Consider the following 17,565-nt stretch of genomic DNA (forward strand, 5'->3'; position numbering starts at 1 on the left):
ATCTGGACAAGGCTAAATATATTGGAGGAACATACAAACACTACTAAAATTGCTCTTGTATAAACTTGACAGTTGATAGAATAACAGGTCTTGCATTAGCATGCATTTTCTGAAGGTTATGACGCCTGAAACTCAAATGTCTGTCATTTGGTGACTTCATTGCATGAGGAACAAACCAAAATAAGAAGCAAATATCTATTCATTCTGCAAAGATATGGACAACTGAGAGGTATAGTTCAACCAGGGCGGTCTGAGTCTGCTCCAGTATCACATAGTCCCAACACATCAACGAACCAAACACAAAATACACAAAACATACTCGGAGGCTCTAAATAAAAATCTACCTAAGCAACAGAGATCTCCAAAGCAGACAAAGCAAACGCCAACTCAAAACAAAACATGCACAACACATAGCACACAAAGTCAGTGTGCTACAGCCACAGCCCTAAAGGCTGAATAACACACCTGATACTCTTGTAATAGGTGACTATTGTCAAACACACTGACGTCCCGCTCACCAGGCTGAATAAAGAGAAGGTCACGGTGAGCTGCCTGTCTGGTGCTAGGATCCGCCACATGTGGTTGGATGCTTCAGTCATGACATACGAGCAACAAGTAAAGATGTATGACACTTCACTCCAGCCTGGTGCATTATTACTATCTCTACATCTTGTGCAAAGTTCACTGCTACGCTTTATTCAAAGTACTGGTGGCAACAACTCATACAGCAAGGCAGCTTTTAATGAAAAGGCTGACACAGAGAAATGGAAGAAAACAAAGTGGAATAAAGTGGCATTATACATATGATGAAACCTGCATGCTGACATGTGTATGGAAGGCTATTACATCAGCACTACTTGAATGAAAGGATCAAGCCTTTACAAAAGTGATGCAAGTAGCAAAATGAGTAAACAAATTATCACATTTGGGCAAAAATTTGAAGTGAGTTTTGTGTACAGAAAAGTCATCTTAAGGCAGCAAAAAAGCTTTTACAAACATGGCTAGGGTTATACAGGGTCATCTGTACAGGGTGAAATGAAATCAAAATATAAAAGGCTAATAATGGTAGCCCAGGATAATTGACTACATAGACATTGGTTTACAAAATCTATTGAACATGTGGGAGAAACAGAAAAAATGCAAGTTCTGTAAAACAGAATTGGAAACAGTTGCACACCTTGTTGCTGGGTGTGATACACTCATGCCAGAGGGAATGCATAGTGAAAGGCATAGTAATCTGGCAGGACTGTTGCACTGGGGATTGTGCAAACACTACAATATAGTAGGAGCTGAGAAGCATTGCAAACACAAACTGCAAAGCAGTATAAAGGATGATGAAGTTTATATCAAATGAGATCACCCATGACCAACAGTTCAAAAAATAGATGAGAGAAAACCAGATATACTAGTCCATGAAAAAAAGACAAAAGTAACACTGATCATCAAAATTGCTACACTCAGTGATTACAGTGTCTTGTGTACCAAGAAAGATGAAGTCATAAAATACCAGTGTCTGCAGGCAGAAATAAGAGCGATGTGGAAGAAAGATACCCAGACAGTTCCGATAATAGTAGGAGCAACAGGTCTAATAAAAAAGTACGGCTACAGAATTACCAATAAGTGTCAGTTCACCACAAGCCGTTCCAAATGATAAGCAAATTCAACACTCACTGCGATTGTAAAATAGATGTTGTTTATTATAAAAATAAGAAACAAACAATAAAAATTCAAACTGACACCATGAGTTAAGCATTAAGCATTATAATTAAGCAACATTTATAATGTTGTACTGCCCAACATCCCAAGAATTGAATAATATTATTCATAAATATTGGTACTTAGTAACTAGTGACCCAAGTATATCAGAAATTATGGGTGAACAACCTGGAATAGTATACAAGATGGGAAAGAATATAAAAAGGTTACTGGGCAGCAATTACCAATCCATAGGATAAAAAGTAATGGAAGGAGAATCATACCAGTAAATGTGGTAGTTGTAATCAATGCAAATTTATTAATGAAAGTAAAGAGGTGGTGATCCAAAATATATTAAAACCAGAGTGAGATTCATTAAAGGGAATTGTATTACGAAAATGGTTATCTATATTGCGTTATATAAAGAATGCTCTAGTTTTTATGTTGGTAAGACAGAGATGTCTGAAAAGACATATATATGAACATGTCTACAATATTAAGAAGAAAGATGCTACCAACACACTTTATAGACACACAGAAATGAAAGGACACACAGAAGGATTCAAATTTGCTATTGTTGATATCAAACAGGACCCACAAGGTGGTGATGTGAAAACATTACTAAGTTTTAAGGAGGTATGGTGGCAGTTAAAATTAGATGCTACCACATTACCAGGATTGAATGACTATTTCCTAAAACCCATTTTATCCATACAATAGAGATTACAGTATTGCATACATCTTACTATTCCAACCTCTTGTACATCCGAGATTTTGGAGATGACACATGTGGGACATTAAATAGTTAGGGGGTGGATGTCCCAAGGCACACAATATCACAACACAGGACACATGTATCACACTCAATCTAGTCTGTTTATGAATGTGTATATTCAGTTTGTGAATTTTAATTGGTTATAGCATGTGGCCAGTTGGATGTATACATATTACAGCCTATTACACTTTATAACCACATTACCATCACACATATATATATATATATATATATATATATATATATATATATATATATATATATATATATACATACATATACATATAGTTTTTTACACATTTTTATATATTTTTCACATAAGATGTTTTACAAGCATTACTTTTCATTCTTGCATGGTTATTTTATTTTTCTAACTATTTATTCAAATAGGTAGGAATATTCTTCATACAGTGGGTGTATATAATAGGAGTTAGTTTGGTGCTTTATAAAATGGGAGACATCATTCTGTTCATAGTATTTCACATTAAATTAGGCTTGGTGAAATATGATCACGGCTTTTCAAATAGTGCCCGGTGACCAGTTCGGTCCACTGTTCTATAGCTTAAGGACTATGTTTTTGAAACTGCTACTTTTTAGTCGTACAAATGTTTGTGAAATCATAATCAACGCTCTTCTAAGAGTGCTTTGACATCAATGCGGTCTGTTTTGTGCATTTGTAATAGTAGCTGCTAGTTTCCTAACTATGTGAACATTTCTAAAAGTGCTTATAAATTTCAATCTTACCCAGTATTATTAGTAGTGCTCACTATGCTTGCCATGGGAACCTTCCAGAGACAAACTGGGAACAGAATGGCTATCAGACTTCCACCTCAAGGATACTTGAACTGTTCCTAGCATACTCAGCATATGTGGCTCAGGGGTCTATATCATAAGAGCAAAAGTTCAAAAGAATGAAATACTTAATCAAAAATGCCAAACATCGAACTTTATATTGTGGGGAGCTGCGCCCTCTACACCCCCCACTAAATATATATTCCAACTACAAGGTCACACTACAGTGAGGAAAGGGCAAACATTCCTATCCTCACTGTACTGCAACCCCAGAAAAAGCGTTTCTATGTCCGGCATTTTCGATCATAAGAGCATTCGTTCTTTTGAACTTTGCTCTTATGATATAGACCTGTGGATCAGTATATTTATCAGCCAGTGTTGCCTCAGGGCACAGCCAAAAACCATGTGTGCCTTGTATGGTAGGGCATCATTTCATAATGTGCTTGGTGCAATAGATTGCACCCATCTTGCCATTAGGACCCCATCTAGACCACAGGGCTAGCAGTATTGGAGCAGGAAGGGCTGCCATTCCAACAACTGCCAGGTAGTGTGTGATGCATGGAGGTTGCATCATTAACATGTCAGCCCAGCCTCATAGCAATGTCTACGATTATGACTGCTAGCACATGAGCATACTGTACTGCCTCTTCTTACGTGGTTGGATTTGACATGGTCTCCTTGTTGAAAAGTGCAAACTTTTTCTAGTCATACTAATTTAAATAGGTATAGACTGTAAAGCTATTACTGAGTAAAATTCCTCCTTTTTTTTTTTGTTTTGTCTCCCCTCTTTGTTTTGTAGTTGATGCAGGTTACTCACAAAAACTTTGGCTAACAACAGCAGTCCATAACCAGAAGGGAGCTATTGAAAAGCACTTCAACACTGCCCTGCCTCAGACATGGATTGTCAATGAGCAGGTTTTTGGCCTGCTGAAACCCTGTTTATATTGCCTGGTGGAGTCTAGGATAACTTTCGGTATGAGCTACTACTGCATGAAGGATGTTTATCACACATTGCATTCTGCACATCAAGATCATGTCGCTATGGGAAATGAGGGGGAGTAACGGATAAAGATGGAAGGCATCACCCAGAACCAGAGATAAAGACAGAATACATAAATGAAGGTGAGACTAAAACATCAGAAAGGATACAGAGGGAAGGAAAATTCAAAGGAAAATGTAACAAATGCAACAAAGATGGGGTATGGTCAGAGAAACTGTTGGGTGAGGCGAGGTAGAAGGGCTGGTCAGGGGCCTAATAAAAAACTGAAGCAAAAGAAAAGGAGGAGATTAAGGACAATACAGTAAACGCCTAGGACCATTTCAAGCCCTCTTGGAAAGGCTAGATTCTTTTAAAAGTGACTCGCCAATCCCTTCCTTTCTAATTAGTGATTTATGATCTCCATGGCATCTCTTGAAGATGATTTCAATAGGAGATCACATGCCCAAATATGGATAAGAGTTCTCCTAAGTACCTACTTAAGTGATTCAGGAGCCGCTGTAAGCAATATCATCCAGTTACACCTTGGAACAAAACCAATACACTTGCAAGGCTTTGGTGGGAAAATCTCTTGAGCCCAGATAAGTCACCCAATAGAAAAATAGATGAGTCTCTGGATCTCAAATGCAAAACATTATCTGGAGCAACATACTCAAAAGTAGAAGATATATCATTGATTAATGCAATAGAGAATAACTTAAAGAACCAGTATAGAAGTTATTTCTAAGGTTCTGTGTACATATAGTATCAAGGACATGTATAAGGAAATTATATCTTAGTAGAACTACTAAAGACTTCTTTCCCTGGATTTGTTTACCTAATATATTGCTATCAAAATATCTTTGCCAGAAACAAAAATGATTTGAGTTAGTACCCAACTCATTTTTAAGGTGAGGAAAGGCTCTATAAACCTGTTATACAATATGCAATAAAAAGGGAATCAGAAAATGCTACCTTAAATTTAAAGAGGAGGCTACCTTAAACACAGTAGAGATGCACAAGGTATTTTACAAAAGTTATATTTCCCTACAAAAAGTCTTTACTGGCCAGTGCAAAAGAATAGATGATAGTTATCAGCCGACAGCTGATTATAGAAAGTTAAACAAACAGTTCCTCGACCACTCCTATTGATGTGCAATGTGTCTGATCTTATTTATCAGATTCGAGACAACATAAAAATGTTCCGTACTGCATGTGAGAGATGGAGTTTGGAGTATCACTCTGGGTAAAAATTTGCATTTACCATACCTCACCAACAATAAACTTGGACGTGAATGCCTCAACATTTTCAGGGTTGAAACTTAATCCCAAAAACAGTCCGCTAAGAAAGTCCTCTATTAATTTCTTAGGAGTGGCTGTGTCGGCAGGTCCAGTCATTATTGGTGAGGACAAAACATTACATAGCTAATAAAATAAGGGTCCACTCCCTGCCACTGTTACAGGGTTAAGGTAGGCTTGGATTATCTAAAGATTTGTAAGAGAATGGATTTAGAATATACTGGCAAAACAAAGGAAATAAGAAGAAAGATGAACATCTTAAGTGGGATTGAGATCAGCATCCTAACTTGTAAGTTCACACAACACACACTTACCCTGAAAGTGTCCCATCTTCCGCTTGTTTCCTCCCGCCATGAATCCGTCCATTTCAGTTCCCGCCACTCATGGTCCCATTTTCCGCTTAACCTCAAAACCATCCGTCCATGTGAGTTCCCGCCGAAAACTTGAAAATAGGCGGTGATGTCAGCATCGCCGACTGTTCTTCTTAAAGAAGAACGCAATGCCAGCACGGACTTCTTTCTTCTTAAAGAAGAACATCCAAAAAAAAACTTTTTTTAAATTATAACATTAGTCAGCCGATTCCAGGGGGGTGCAAGTGCACCCCCTTGCACCTGCCTGCGGGCGCCCTTGCTTGCTAGCTTCATCGGTCACTTGCACCTGCATTCCTCATTCTGCCACTCACTATTCCATCCCTGCTTCTCTGAGCTACATTTGCACTTGGAATGGAAGCAGGAAGTACATCTGCAAAATGTAGACCTATATGCTTCAAGTAGGGGAGTTCCCTGATGCCCTGGCCAAATTCTCCCTAGTATTAAATATACCACATCAGGCCTCCCCTGAAAAGAGGTTACTAGCCTAGTGGGACTAACCCAATCAACAAAAGGATACATAAACAAATCAATGCATAAATTAATTGAAACTGATCAGTGCCTGTAAAGGTTTAAAATAAGCAGTAAAGGCTACGCCAATAAAGGGAAGCTACTATAGTAAAACCGAGAGGCCAGTAATAGCATTAGAAGGAATTTAACAGCATTCAAAAAGGAAGGTAGCGCCACCTAAAGCCCAAATAGTTCTATGACTGTATGGGTGGGAACAGAAATGAACACAACAGAAAGTAAAAGTCCTTTAAGCAGAACCTGCAATCCCTGGTAAGGGACAACACAATATTTGTTTTAATGTCTTTAACTCTTTTGGGTAACATGGTGAGCTGGCTGATCTTTTTTTTGTGTGTGTATGTTTTAAACAATGTGAAAATGGGAATATCTGAAAATGCAAAAGTGAGTGAGCAGTGAGTATTCAACAATAAAACTGCAAACTTTAAAGAACTATCATATGTAGCAGTGATCACTTAAAAGTGCAAGCAACTGAACAAAGGACTCCATAGGCTGAATGTACCCCCCTATCTAACACAATAGAAATAGGTGTTTTATATGGCCAAACTTCATGAGGGTCAAAATATGAAAATCAAATTAGCTTTCTTGTTATAGCTTATAAAAGTGTGCCATAATGGACATTAAGAGTAAAATGGCAGCTAAGCACAAATAAATAGCAATGAAAGAAGTATTTTAGGCAGTTTAAGCACAAAGAAATGAATAGGATGGTCTACTGAGAAGTAAAAAAAACAACAACCGAGAAGAAACTTCGCACTTAGCTCACCTTGGTAATTTTTTTTATTGTGAAGTAAACAACATTGCAGGTGGCAATAGTTGCTAACAAGGGATGTTAATCATTACCACGTTGTACCTTAATGCTGTTATTTAGTGTAAATGTTAGCATCATACTTAAAAACATTACAGCACAGAACCTTATGGTATAACTGGTTAACTAATAAGCAAAGTACACTGTGGTTAGTGGTACTCGGCAGGTAGGTGTGGACGTGGAATAGTATAAATCCTACACTACCCATCCAAATATAAGTGAATGATCCAGTAAGACTCTTTAGCATGTTGTTTTGGTAAAAACTTGCAGCAACTAAAAACACATTTTTATAATTTGTATTTTCTTTTTACAAAGAAAATGATAAAGTGTAATCAAATGCAGCACCAACCAGGTAATAACATATTTTATGAAAAGTGTGCTTCCAATTTGAGCTTACAATACTTGAAGCTGTAAGGCATCTGCCCTAATGGAAGTGCTCTACTGTCACCTGCTGGTCATTGGAGGATTAGCACCCTCTGATGGTAAAATTCAAGCTAATTTAGGGAAGTTTATTAGTTATAATCAGTGCCAAGAATCAAGGCTGGACCATTATTCAAATCTGTTAAATACAGCACTTGGATACTATATATTTTAATATTTACAGTGGCTTTATAATGCAAAAAGGGATTTTGTGTTCATTTATGTAATGATGAAATAATTAGGGATAAGCAATAATTACAGTAGCTAGCAGCTGCAAAAATAGAAACCTGAAACCTTCTTGCAATCAGTTTGATAAACTTTGTTATTTTTATAAAGATATTCTGACACAAAGCTTGTGTGTGCTTTAGAAATATCAGAGAACTGGGAAACTTGGTGTTTTTGCACAATGAATTGTGTGTCTGGCTTAATAGTTTTAACTGAAAAAAAGTAAGAGTACACAAAATGGTTGCTGCAAAATAAACAGTTATATCAGTTTTACTTCCGTGAAAAAAATTACACCCCCTTGAATAAATCCCAAGTACTGCATGATAGCAGCTAGTATATACAATTACAACATTTTCTGAATCTGTCATGGTCTAATAAAATGTATCACATCATTTGAGCTCTAATCTCACTTGCAGCCGGAAAGTGAAAATAAAAGAAAACATCTATCATTTCCAAGGCGTCATACAACATGAAGGAAAAAAAATCAGAGCTTTTATAATTTAAACTAAAATTATTAAGAATAATGCCTGTCACTCCACTTGCTGATATTCAGTGAGACATTACTTACAAATAAAGCTGGTGAAGATTTCTGTGTAGTCTTGACACAAGCCTTTGCAATGAATTTAGTATAATATTATGGTTGAACTATTTCAAGAGAAATTCTTAGTATGGTGAAAGAATTCATGCCATTTGGTATTTCTAGAATGTTGACTACAGGCTATGAGCTGCTAATGAGCTACTTCATGAAGTCCAGGGTTGGATTCCCTCAGCCTTCATTTGCCTTCTGTGTGATTCTGAGCAGTTTATGCCAGTCACCCCTGAGAAATATATTTGTGACTGGTGTGGTTAGACTTACCTGGCAAACAAAGAGGAAAACACACACACACACACAACAAATGTTATGAAACAGCATCTTAGAGCATTAATACATTTATTATTTAATATCTGAAATATGATTCAGCTATATTCCATTTATGGATGCTGAACTGAGTGATACTGAGTTCTAGAGAGCAGTGTTTCAGTGAGAGAAACACACTACTCAGGAAATTAACTTTCTCTGTCTTGCAGTAGCGGCTATGGATAGGAGCTGAACTGCTATTTCAGTTTCTGCATATTTAAGGCTAGAATGCTGCTCCTGATGCAATATGTGTGCATGTGTGGGGGTGAATTACCATTCCAAAGGACATATAGCTTATATCCAACTATGGCAAGGCTATATTCTCACTAGGTTGTCTGGGACTGGCACACAAACAGGCTCTGACTAAGTAATGGTGTTTCCAGGAAACACTGCAGAACATGAAGTTGCTATAATACATGATTCAAACAGGGTGCAGAAATCCAGAAACAAGGGAGATTACTAGCTTCTTCTCAGCATGTTAGTTGGCTTTAGTATTATATAAATTCTAATAGCTGTCAATTTGTTGTCTCACTTCCTCCATATCTGCTTACAAACTTAATCAGTTCTGCAGTCTATCATTTGCTCTTGTATCTTCTGCTTTAATGCTGTCTTCTTGTGTATCTTTCTCTCTCTGTCTGTCAATTTCACACACACACACACACACACACACACACACACACACACACACACACACACACACACACACACACACACTCATGCATACTAGCACATGCACATACATGCACACTCACAAATACATGCACATACACACACGCCCACATACATGCACTTATACACACGCACACAAATACATGCACACACACACACACACACACACACACACACACACACACACACACACACACACACACACACACACAAACAATGTCTTTCTCTCTTTCATTGTTTTCCTCTCCCTCCATTTGTCTAATTTTTTCTTCCTCCCGTATTGTGTAGTAACCACCCCTTATGGTATCACCTTAAAAACATAAACATTAAGTGGTGGATTGCTTGTTATGGCCAGGTACAGCTATGATAGTCCTGCGTGACATGCATTTTCAGAAGTAACTTGCTGGAGCAACATATGCCTAGACGGGGAGGGAATCAGAATTTTACAGGTCAAAGCTTTCTTGTAGCTTATATCATTAACACTCTGTGCTATACTTTTCTCATTATTTAGATAACGAAGATGTCCCAATGCTGTATGTCTCCCCAGTGATGGTCTCGGAAATTAATGCCCTACATGTGGATGTGTGTGTGTGTGTGTGTGTGTGTGTGTGTGTGTGTGTGTGTGTGTGTGTGTGTGTGTGTGTGTGTGTCTGAGTGTGTTTGTATCAATTCATGCCTGTCATCTGTCCAGATTTTTGTCGCATATTATTGGTCTGTTCCTCATAAAATTTGTGGTTTTCTGGCAAATCATTGAGACCTGAACTCATTAAATAATGACATACATTAGAGTTTCTGACATCATATCCTTCAGTAAATACATGCTAACACAAATCATCTTTTGCAAGCTACTTTCTATGTTTATAGCAGCAATACAGTATTTCAAATATTTCCAGATTTCTGCCTCTTTATCCCCCCATTATTTTAAGCTTTGACTAGATTTCCTGCACTAAAAGGTTAGGAGGTATGTATCCATTATTTTGTGACCAGGTAATCATTTTGATTACTGCTATACTTTTGAAATTGGCTTGTACTGATATTGCCAAATGCAGAAAATAATCAAGGCTGCCAAACAGATATAATATCATTAATAATAAGACAACAGTTAAGACAAATAATGTATTGTAAAACAGTATGTTGGTAATGTCTACCAAAAGTAGCCATAGGTAATCTGCAACAGTAGCAGTAATTGCAGCTAGACAGTACATTTCAAATATCAGGATACTAGCAGGATGATACAGCGGCACCCTGGTTAGCACTGCTGCCTAACAGTTGTCAGTTCTCCATTCAGTACTACTCTGGAGTGCCTTTGTGTGGAGCCTTCATGTCCTCTGTGTATCTGTGTGGATTTTTGCCCACGTTTAGTTACCTTCAACCATCTCATATCAGAGAGTCATACAGACATATCAAGTATCAATGCTGACACCCCATGATGTATTACATTGACATGCACACTGAAGTAGCTAAGCTCAGAACCATAGCTAGGTTATCAGGTACTCAGTATAATTCTCCAAACTAGCCCTCCTCATCTCAGGGTTTAAGAGCAAAAAAAAAAAATGGTCTTCTCACAGTTGTGAACCGAAAAAAGAAAAAAAAAATCCTTTACTCTGTTATTGTAGCAAACCACTTGATATTCATGTAAGAAATGGCTTGTTATTATTGCAGCATATAGTACTGCACACAAAGTGCTTCAGCACTTTAGTCCTGACCTCAAATACAATATCGGCATTCATTTCTGAATGCTGATACTGCACTCACTCAACATTGGCACCTACAGATTGTACCCCTTACACCTTGCACTCAGTGCAGTCTCCTCTTCACTCCACCTCTGGTTAAGCTACTACCTCCATAATATAAACCACATTAGGATGCACATTGAACAGGGCATGATAATATTCCCTTATGTATCTCACAATGCACCACATCAGGTACAGATATTAATACCCCCAATATATGTTTACACTATGCATAACATTTGGTGGCTGTATTAAAACCTCATTATATATCACAGTGGACTACATAATAAGGTTGCTATGGTTATTATGTATCACACTGAGATGCACATTGTGATGACTATGCTAATACTAGCTCATCAGGTATCACACAAAAATAGCACACTGAGGTGACTATTCTATTAGTACCTCATTATTTATCACACCATGTACTACAGCAACTGGCTATGTTGCCTCCATTTCACCACTTGTAAATCAGGTGACTATGCCAATAGTTTCCATTATATATCATACCATGCACAACATCAGGTTGATTTGGTAATATGACTCTATTATACATTATACCATAATGCACATTATGTGGTTATGCTATACCCCATTAAGTATCAAAGAAACAATATCAGGTGTCTATGCTAATACTCCCCAGTTGTGTATCACACATTGATGCCTGTTGAGATGGCTACCCTAATAATCCCTATTATAAATCACACTGTGCATCACCTCAAATGGTCATGCTAATATCCTGTTGTATACCTTTGTCTGACATAGTAGTAGCTGTATTAATACCCCTCACGATGTATCACATTGGGATGCACATTGAGGTAGCTGTGGTACAACCTCCATTATGTATCATAACATACACAGCAGTAGGTGGCTACGCAAATATTTCCTATTATGTATTCCAAAATGTACTGTATCAGGTGGCTATCTTCATACTCCCTCATTATGTATTACACCATGATGTACAATGTGATGAATTTGCTAATTCACCCCTTCATGTATCACATACAACTGCACATTGTAGTGGCTATGCTAATACCACTCATTTTGTAATACCCTGCACTACATCAGGTTGCTATCCTAATACACCTATTATAAATCATACTATACACATCAATTGGCTTTGCTAATACCCCATAATATACATCACTCTAGAATGCAACACATCAGGTGGATCCCCTAACAAACCCCAATGCATATCACACCATGTAACACACGAGGTTATCATGCTAACTAAACTCCATTTTGATTTACACCAAGACACACATTTGGTGGCTATGCTTGTAACCCCCATTTATGCATCACACAATGTACCATATCAGATGGTTATTGTAATGCACCATTAGGTATCACACTGGGATATGTATTAGGTATCATACTGGGATACACATTGAGGTGACAGTACTAATATACCCTTCAGTATCACATCATGTTCTACATTAGATGGCTATGCTAATTCCACCCATTAGGAATCACATCTTGCAAAACACTGTAAAACTATGTTAAGAATCCAGTTAGGAATCACACAGTTCACCACATCAGGCATATATGGTGATATAGGAATCACACAGTGCACCAGATTTGGTATATCTGGTGAAATAGGAATCACACAGTGCACCACATTGGGTATATACGGTGATACAGGAATCACACAGTGCACCACATCAGGTATATATGGTGATGAAGGAATCACACATTGCACCACACTGGGTAGATATGGTGATATAGGAATCACACAGTGCACCACATCAGGTATATATGGTAATATTGCCACATTTGTTATCACACCATGCACCAGCATGGATAATGCCCCCAAATTTGGTATCAAAACTGGATGCACATTGAAGTCCAAGTACTAATACTACATTATGTATCACATTGTGAACCAAACCAGATAGCCTGCTAATATCCCCACTTACGTATCATACCATGCACCATGTCATGTGGCTATACTAGATTGCACATTAGGTAAGGTGGCAGGGATAATAGACCATATTAGGTATCAGCCCATGCACTACACCAGGGGATGGCTATGGTAATAATTTGCCATTGAGTATCACACTGGGTTGCACTTTAAGATGTATGTTTGAATTACCAGCCATTAGGCATCCCAGCATGCAGCATATCAAGATGCCACGTTAATGAGCAATGACTTCATTAGGTATTGCACTCAATGCACATTTAGGTGGCATTGCTACTATCCCTCATTAGATATCACACCATACTCCATATTAACTGACAGTGATAATACCGCCATTAGGTGTCATGACATAAACCTTATCTGATGGGGATACCAACATACTCCATAATGTATAACACCATGCACTATATCAGGTAGCTATGGTAATATATTCATTAGTATCAGATTGGGATGCACATTGTCTTGGCAGTGTGAACTCCACCCCATTAGCTATTGCACTATGCAACACATCAAGTGGTAATGCAAATAGTCTGCATTAGGTTTTAGAATGGGATGCACACTAAAATGGCAGTGCTAATACTACCCCATTAAGTATCTGACAATGGCCATAACTGGTAGTTGAGTTAATACTCTCATTAGATGGTGGCTATGCTATTAACTATGATGGATATTACATGGGGATAAACACTGAGACAGCAGTGCTAGTACCCCATCATTAGGTGACACACTATACACAATATCAACTGGTTATGCTAATAATTCTATTAGATATCTTAATGAAGAGCATATTAACCTGGCAGTACAAATGTCCCCATTAGATATCATACCATCCACATCAGGTGCTTTACCAAGCCCCTTATTAGATGTAATACCATGTACTACATTATGTGGCTTTGCCAATATCCTCTTTTAGGTATTAAACTAGGATGTACCCCATTAGATATAAAACTGGAATACATATTGATGTGGCAGCACTAATTCCTAACACTGCCTTCAGTTATCACGTGACAAACAATAACAGGTGGCTGTGCTAATACCCCCATATAATATGAGATGATACTCCACATTATGTGGCTATGCCAATACCACCTCATTTTGTGACACACTGGGATGCACATTGAGGTGGAATAAGGTACCACACTAAGCACCATATTGATAAACTATCTTAATATCCTATTTGGCAAGATGTCATACACCACATCAAAAGGCAGTGCTAATATCCTCATACAAGGTATTGCATAGTGCACTTAATCAATTAGCTATGGTAATATCCCCAATTAGGTATCATGCTAAGATTCACATGAGACTGTGCAAATTATCTTATTTGGTGCTCAAATTACTCTACCATAATTTTTATTCCTATACTTCTGATATGTCAATGAATGTTTCAGGGGTCATACCACTGAGTATTTCAATGGGAATCTGCTGCAGGACAGAGAATGTTGGTAATGCATTTGTCCATTAGTAGCACAGGAAGCAGTCCTGGGGTAAATTTCCTTATTCCAATCCATTGATCTAAGTTACATTTTGTTTTATTTTACATGGATGGGAAGCCTGTTCTAGAATAGTGGTATCCTCTGGGAAATGTATCTTTCCCTCTCAAACAATCTGTTTATGTTACAAGAGAGGTTAAGGTGTCTGGATCAGGTATCTCTGATATCATTTGACTTGTAGATGTGCATTAGGTCCATTAACACTGGGTCAGAGGATGCTTTATAGGCCAGGCACAGATCACCCCTTAATAATGAATGAGAGACCAAGTATAGCAACAGAGCTTTGAGGCAGTCCATGCAGGTCATATGGTTTAGTCCCTGTATTCTCTTTTTGAGGAACCTCTGTGTTGCATATGTCTAGACAAGTACATACTAAACGGGCATTATACTCAATGATGGGTCTGATGAAGGCTGAGAACAGTGAGACAATGACATCTTTGGAATGAGATACTATCCCTTTGCTGATAAGCTGAGCAATATATAAGGTCTTCCTCATAATAGTAGACATGTTGGTTTAATGCTAGGTCACTGTCTATGTATATTCCACAATCTCTAACAACTTTATCAACTATTAGGGGAATTTTGTCAATGAGGTAGTTTCTGGGACAGTTTCTCAAAGGATACAATAATGCACCTTTTAGCATTTTCCTTTAGTCTATGACTCTGACAGCAGTTATTTGTTTGAGACAAGCTCTTCTGGAGGATGTCTGAGTCTTTTGGGGATTCAATCACTGCTCCCAGCTTGCAGTTGTCTGTAAACCTGGTCTACCAAAAACTCATGACATTTGGACTTCTGAGAAGTTGATGTTAAACAGGAGTGGACCCAGCTCTGAACCCTATGGGACTCCACTAGTGACTGGTCATTTTGTGGTGGTAGCTTCCCCTGACTTGACTTCCTGTTTCCTATTTGTGAGCCAGATAGCAATCCAGCAGGTGACATAGAGGTTTATTTCTACTTTTGTAAGCTTTTCTACAATGCCTGAGTGGTGCATGCTTTTGCCAAGTCTAGGTAGTCCATGTGGATGGCATTGCCTTTGTCTACTGCTCTTAAAAAGAATAAGTAAGAATGACCTGTCTTTGACAAAACCAAATAATGTACCACATTGGGTGGCTATGCTAATACCCTTTAGAGGTCACACCAAACACTACATTAGGTGTCCACATGAATATTGTATTTGGGTTTTAAACAGAGATGCACATTGAAGTGGCAGTGTTAATACACCCCATTAGGTATGTTACCAGGATGTACACCAAGGTGGCAGTGTTAACATCCCCATTTAGATATACCAGAATGCTCACTGAGGTGGCTTTTCTAACATCACTGTTTGGGAAAAAGCCTCTTTTAGGTATCACAATGTGATGGACTTTGTAGTAGCAATGCTAATATCCCCATTTAGGTAACACATCTAGTGACTAATCTTATAGCTGCCCAATAGATTTTGCATCACACATCATATCAACTTGCTATAATAACACCCTAATAGGTACCATACCAGTTTAAACACTGCAGTGGCAGTGTTAATCCCCCCCATCAGATAATATCCACTTTTGGTATCATGCCATGTACCTCATCAAGTAGCAATTTAATACTCCATTTAGGTATCCCAACAGGATGCACAAAGACTCGGAAGTCATAATGTCCCACATTTGGAATCTTACTCAGTGCCACCCCTCCCCCCCATTTAAGCTATCACACCAGTACCACTATGCTAATGTATTTATATGGAAGTTTTAATTACCACCAAATATGTATTACACTGTGCACAGGATAAGGTAACTATGCTAATCCATCCATCCATCCATCCATCCACAACCCCTTTTCTCATTTTTCAGATGAGGTTGCGGTGTCACTTTAACAGTGACAATCATCTAGAGTCAAGGTTTATGCCACCAAGGGGTTAGTCCTCTTATGGTAATTCATCCATACCACACACTATGCCACTGGAAAAGTATCATACGATGCACAGTGTTAGGAGGCTGTGGTAACACATCCCATAAGGGATCACAACATTAGGTATCACACTAAGATGCAAAGTGATGTGTTATATCAAATTCACATATTAGATATCTTACTATGGACAGGATACTGTGTCAATGAATCAAATTAGGTATTGTACCTGGATGAACATTTAAATTAAAATTATCCTAATCACTCAGTAGGTGTCTCACCATGTGCCACATCAGGTGACTACACTATTATCCCTCATCACACAAGATGCACACTGAGCTTCCAGTAACTCAGATGGGCATGCTAATACCCTCATTAGATATCAATAAAGGATGCATAATGAGGAGACAGTGTGAGTATCTCTGCTTGGTTTATAGTGAGAGGCACATTGGAGTATCTATGCTAATACCCCAATTATATATCACCCCAAGCACCTCATCAGTTGGCTGTGCTAATTTCAGCATTTGACATCATATCATGCTTCACATCAGGTGCATCTACTAGTACTTCAAATTCTCTGAAAGGATCAGACGGACAGCCACATCAAATCCTGAGGCTATGATACAGATCAGTAGCTAATGGGTTATTTACTACCTTTTATCCAAACTGATCTTCTAACATTATATACAAGCTTAGTGTAATAATGAGTTACACTATGCCACTCCAGTTCCCATTAATCCATATGCATGTCATATTTTTCCTTGACTGCACAAAGGCTCATTCCACTGATACTTCAACCTGAAATAGGTTTTTGTGAATATACACTGGGCCAAAATTCAGATACGTATTTTTCTGCACTGAAACAAGGCCCTTTGTACTCTCCATGCCCCTCAAATTCATTATTGTCACTCTGAGATTAGTACAGCTCAGAGAAAGAGAAATACTTAAAAGCAATAATAAAGTCTTGCCTGTTCTTTCTCAGCCACATACAACTACTTTAAAAGCAAGAGGGAAAACATATCACTGCAATAAGCGGCAGGCAGATAAAAAACAAAAAACAAGCTAGAGCATCCCAGGTAAAGTAAA

This window comes from Protopterus annectens, chromosome 10.part0 (genome assembly GCF_019279795.1).
Source record: "Protopterus annectens isolate FY-2018-M chromosome 10.part0, PAN1.0, whole genome shotgun sequence".
Lineage (NCBI taxonomy): Eukaryota > Metazoa > Chordata > Ceratodontiformes > Protopteridae > Protopterus > Protopterus annectens.